This window comes from Eumetopias jubatus, unplaced genomic scaffold, assembly GCF_037043125.1.
Source record: "Eumetopias jubatus isolate StellerSeaLion01/CBP00866 unplaced genomic scaffold, mEumJub1_p1.0 scaffold_5, whole genome shotgun sequence".
Classification (NCBI taxonomy): domain Eukaryota; kingdom Metazoa; phylum Chordata; class Mammalia; order Carnivora; family Otariidae; genus Eumetopias; species Eumetopias jubatus.
The window spans coordinates 86,822,853-86,828,852 of record NW_028274811.1 but is presented as its reverse complement, the minus strand read 5'-3'; positions in this window follow the sequence as shown (position 1 = coordinate 86,828,852).

The following is a 6,000-nucleotide window of genomic DNA, read 5'->3' as shown; positions in this document are numbered from 1 at the left end:
GTTCTCAACCACAAAGGCCACAAAAAATTTGGAAAGATTCCTAATGTTCTTCAATATATCTTCTGCTGAAAATAGCTGAAACTGATTCTAAAAACCCAGAGTGATACATTTCATTATATTAACAATTTAAACATTCTTGATTTAACATTTCATTGTCTTAGCCCAAAGTTGGCCATCTGTCTAGTACCAACTGAAATCAACAGACCACTGATTCCAACTAACCTGCAGTTGAATATAATCCCAAAACCTGAGAGCTGCCCTGGCCCCTCTGGCCCTCTCAGAGGATCTGAGAGTGAGACTGATTCATATTCCTTATCTTGGAACATCAGGTTTTAAGGCATTCTCAGAGATGGGCATTGGGTATTGCATACTTTATACTATATATATATACGTATATATATATAGGCACCTCTTGGTAAAGTTATGTGTTTTGTTTATCAATCAAGGCAGTAATTCTTAATATTTTTGGTCTCGGCACTCCTTCACTCTTAAAAATTACTAAGGACTTCACCAAGCTTTGGTTATACAGATTATATCTACTGATATTTCCTGTTTTTGAAATACCGAGATCAAAAAGAGTTAAATAATTTCTTAGTCTTACTATGAAATTATTTTTCATAATACTTTGCTAATCCACTGAAAGGATTTTGGGAGCCCCCAGAGAACACTGGCTCACTCCATGAAAATCATGGAATTAGGTACTTATTGAACACCTGTTGTTTGCCCAACATTGAAACAGATTCTGTAGCAAATGTGGAAGTTCATCCAAGGGCACAAGAAAAGGAAGAGCCATCAGAATGTGACTGCCGTATCGGCAGAAGAGGAGGAAACTAGCCACTTTGAAGATGAGGAAAAAATAGTGAGAGATACTTTCCTATATGATCTAAATTTATCCTAAGTGCCTCCAGGCAGTGCTATTTGTCTAGAGGTTTTGCTATATAAGAACTATCTTTTAAAAAAAGACTTTTGTTTCAAAAAAAAGAATAACTTTTCTTACAAATTAGTATTTTTTTAAAGATGAAATTGGTTTCAAGTGATACAAGGTGTGGTATATTTGTTGAGTGATTGTCATTTCCCAGCAGGAAGGGGAATGGTAATTTCCTTCTTTGAGCTCTGGTAAAGGGTAAAGAGATAAGCTAATGTCTGTCTTTGACATTTAGTTCATCTGCGATCAAGTGAATTATTTCTGTTTATTGCTGAAAGAGAGTGAAACTCTCCACCCCAATATTCCTCATGCTTTCTGGGAAACCCCATGCCATTTAGGTGAGGATCTCTTCTGCCAAGAGCTGCCCTTCCCACCACTTCCTGGAGGAGCTCCAGGCTCAGCCAAGCACCAGATGAGTCAGTGCCACTTCTTCGGGTCTCCTAACTCCAGCTAACGTCAGCCACGTGAGAGAAGACAGGACCTGGAGACCCTCTGCTCCCCTCAAAAAGCCAATGCCAGGGACTCAGATCCAAGTAAGTGTGATCAGGTCAAGTGGTACCTGGAGGTTTGTGGGAAGGTCAAACTTTGTTTAGGCAGCAAACATAATTGTATTTTCCAGAGGTCACTTTCCGGAAGGAAGTGAAATTCTGGCCAGCCACATAGGATATATGTACTTAATAGTATGTATGCATGTATGAATGGAAGGAAGATATATGTAAATTTTATTTGAAAAATTAAATGAAGAGTAAAAAAAGAGTAAAAAAAATTACTAAAGAGTACTGAAATGTATACATAACAAAACCCAGAATCAACAGTTGTTAACATTTTATCCTGTTTTGTCTAATTTTAAAAAAACACATTATAATGCAGAAAAGTACAAGGACCAATGGCTCCCACACATCCCCAAAGGTAATAGCTAGCATGCATTTAGCCACCCTGATTTTCCTCTGCCTTTTTCATTTCCCCTTGGTCTCTGAATTTTGTCTCTCTCTGTGCACCTGCCACTCACCTTTCTTTCAAGATCCATGGCAGTTGTCCTCTCCTCCACGCAACCTTCCCTGGCTCCAGAAAGGCAGATGTTGTGCAACCTTTCCTCCTGTTATGGCTCATCTCCTGGATTTGGGGGTCAGGCACCTTGTCTGATTTGCATTGGTATCTCCAACATCTTGTTGAACTCCACACAGAATTACTGAATGAACCAGTGAGACGGAATGAGATGGTTTGAGAGAGAGACACATACGTCTATTTCCTCACCCCTTACAGTCCCGGCTTGTGCAGTGCCCAGTGCCCTTTACCTTACTTACCCCATCTCCTTGTCACTGTAGCAATAGGCATGAACAACTCATTCTGTCCCCTGCCCCCACATTTCCATCGGGTCAGACTGTGTCCAGTTTGCCAAGAGAGAATACTGGCATTCAGCCCCTTGGGGAACTGCCCTCGGATCCATGAGCCGTGGATAACAAGCAGCACAAGCCTGATTTCTCGTCTTCGTTTCCCTGAATCTGGTCAACTAGTACCAACCAGTTTCCTCCACAATAAATTGGTGATGTCTTCCAAGAAAAAAGGTAGCTTTTTTTCCTCCCTATTTTATCTCTTCATATGCATTGTTATAAATCCTTTAAAACGAGAATGACGGCAAAAAGCATGCCGGCGTTCTATCATACCGTACTTGCCCCACCGCCACGCAAGTAAGTGTACGCGCACATTCCGAAGCTACTTGAGAGCCTCTGTCCGCATGCGCCCTCACGCATGGGCGCATGCACGCGCGCGCACGCACACACATGCACGCACATGCACGCACGTTCCTTATTTGAAAACAGAAACTCATGGCAACCGGTTTTGCTGTGTGATGGCTTCGGAACAATTTCTCTTTCATCTTTGCTCTAAAAGAGAGCGAAGGCAAAAGGGCATGCGAAATCTTGTAAACAAATGAGCTAAAATAAAGGACCAGAGTCCTTGTATGTTTTCTTTTTAAGCATTTCAAGAGCATAATACAGCACCTGAGCTGGACTATGTGCTAAGTATCTGATGAGACAGAACGAATAAATTAATGAAGGAAGGAGCGCAACACCGTTCTTGATGGGGAAGCCGTCACCTTTTTGTATAATATACCTTTTAAGGCAAATCCAGGCTGGGCAACCACTCATTTGCCCAGTGGGCTTACAGAATATTTACGCTGGAAAGCAGGGTGTGACCAGGAGTGAGGAATCATGGGCGAAAGTTCTAAGACAAGATGTCAGACTTGGAAAATTCAGATGGGGACAAAGAGCCAAAATAAATGAGTTGTAAAGACTGGAACTGAGTCAGAGATAGTGGGAAAAACTTAAATGGTAGCAAAAAAAACTAGCCAACCAAAAGCAACCCTGATTTGAAATACCCTTTCCTGGCCGTAATGGCAAATAAATGATATTCCTAAAAATTATTTGTCTAGTATGTATACGACTTATTTTTTCCCCAGTGAACATTAAGTCATTGTTATCTACGTATTTTGTGGTCCAAATAAATCACTTTTTAAAAAATGGAGGTGAAAACTAAATATTGAATATTTTATGTACCACTTCACGGCATTTAGTAGAATTCAGTTGGATCATTGGAATTGGGAAATTGAGCATACAGTACAGACACTGAAAAAAATCCTCATAATTCTTTACATAATATTAAATATCATCCATAAACCCTCATACCCTGGACTTGGAGTGGGGGGGGGAGGGGTACAAAATCAGCAAATAAGTCTCTCACTTTAGCTTAGGCTTTTCTGAAGAGTGGTATTTTATGTTCAAATTTTGTTTCCTCTTAGTGCTTCAACCCACTCCCTTCTTTCCAAGGTGGCATGTGGGTAAAGGGAAAGCCATCTGTGTTGCCAGATCCTCCCCTCTCCTCCTCTCCTCCCACCATCTTCACCCTACTTACCCTTTGCCCTCAATCTCAGCCAGCCTTCCAACTGGGCCCTGAACTTGGATGGTGCTGCTACACTCTGCTATGGGGTCACAGCTCACTCTGTCACAGTGGTTCTATAGTGAACCATTTGGCACCATACTCTCAACTCTGTGCCTCATTTCCCCTCAGGAAGCAGATGGAAACTTCCAGACTCTCCTGATGTCACCCAGTCATGGAAACCTGAGTGAGCTTTCACAGGTCTCTCCCTCTGCCTATGTCACTATACAGTCACCCCTTGACTATGGTTCAAAGTTTAAGTAGGCTATTTCAGGGTTCATATAATCACTTTTTAATTAGTTTAAGGGGAAAACATGTAAATTCAGAGCTGTATTACCTCCAAGTTTTGATCACTTATATTCCCAGCACAAATCAAATTCTAGCACATAGTAGATCCTCAACAAGTATCTGATGAGTCAGGGGAATGAGGAGAGATCTTGACTATACAGTTGGCCAATAATGACAGCAAAATAGAGATCTAGAGAGATCTCTGACCAATTCTTGAGAAATCTGTGGATATAGGAGTAGGTAGAGCCAGTATTATCCCTGGACTTTGTAGACACTAATGTAGGAGTTGGATTTCTGTCATTTGCAACCAAACAATTAATAAAAAAGCATAACCCTAACATAACTTACACTAATAAATCTTAAAATATAGATTGAAGTCATGATTTGTAAGGAAAATATAATTTACCAATATTGGCTTGAGAAGAGACAGAAAATCGAATTAGTTCAGTAACGAAAGAAAAAAACTAAATAGGAAAAAATCTCAATAAAGACTTTGTGCAAGATTTTTCTCCCTTCGATTAAGCAAGTTTTTAAAAAATATCAAGGATAGAGGCAGCTGGCTGGCTCAGTCAGTAGAGCATGTGACTCAATCTCGGGGTCATGAGTTTGAGCCTGATGGGTATAAAGATTTAAAAAAAAAAATCAAGGATAGATAACTCTATAAAACAGAAAAAAATGAAGTTTCATCTTACTTATAAACAGTTCTATCCCAAGAATTAAAAAACGACTTAATATTACAAATCTTTTAACAAAATTCACTAAATTATACCAATTAAAGCAGATACTGATCCTCCAATATATGCTGAAAAATCATCTAATAAAATTTCATACTTACTTTCTAGTTTAATTTTAAGTATCTTTTTTTTAAGATTTTATTTTTGAGAGAGAGCACAGCAGGGGAAGCAGTAGGCAGAGGAAGAAGCAGGCTCCCTGCTTAGCAAGGAGCCCAATGTGGGACCCGACCCCAGGACCCTGGGATCATGACCTGAGGCGAAGGCAAACACCTAACTGACTGAGCCACCCAGGTGCCCCTCTAGTTTAATTTTTTAAGTAGAAAATTAGTAAGATAGAATTTAACAAAGGATATCTACCAGAAATTCAGAGCATATGTTATCCTTAAAGGTGGAACATTAAAAGCATTTTCACTGAAGTCTGTAGCAAATACTTGTTACACGTTGCTAGTATTCAACATTCTGTGCCAGACCATAGCTAAAGCAATCCTAAGAACAATTAAATAAAACATGAATATTGTATAGGAAATAAAGTCTCACCAACTGCCAAAGATGGGCTTCTTTTAGATTTTTTAAGAATATGTTAACAAACTTTTAAGAGTTCTACAGCATAACACATTAGCATATAAAAACCAAATTGCTTTCACCATGACAGCAATGACCAATTATAAAATACATTAGAAAAAAGGTGTATTTCACTATATCAAAAAAATTAAATGCCCAGAAATAAATGTCAAAAAAATGTATGATATAAAGAAATCTTATGAAACCAAGCCCACAAAAGCTCTGGTTTAATGAAGACAAATATCGTTCTTGAAGAGAAATACCATTGTAAATCTCTCCAATTCCTATGAATTTAGCACAACCAAAAACATAACTTCAAGATATGTTAACCGATAGTCAAGAAATTTGGGGGGAAAACATTAGGAAGGCGTTACTTCCACCAAATCTGACAATACATCAGAAAACTAGAATCAAAGCAATATATTATTTATTTGGGGTATCAAATACCTCAATTTAAGAATTTAGCACATAATAAAACAGCATTTAAAATCAGTGAGACAAGAGTGGACTTCAATAAATGGTTTTTGAACTTTTGAATAAAAGTAGCTCTATACCTTA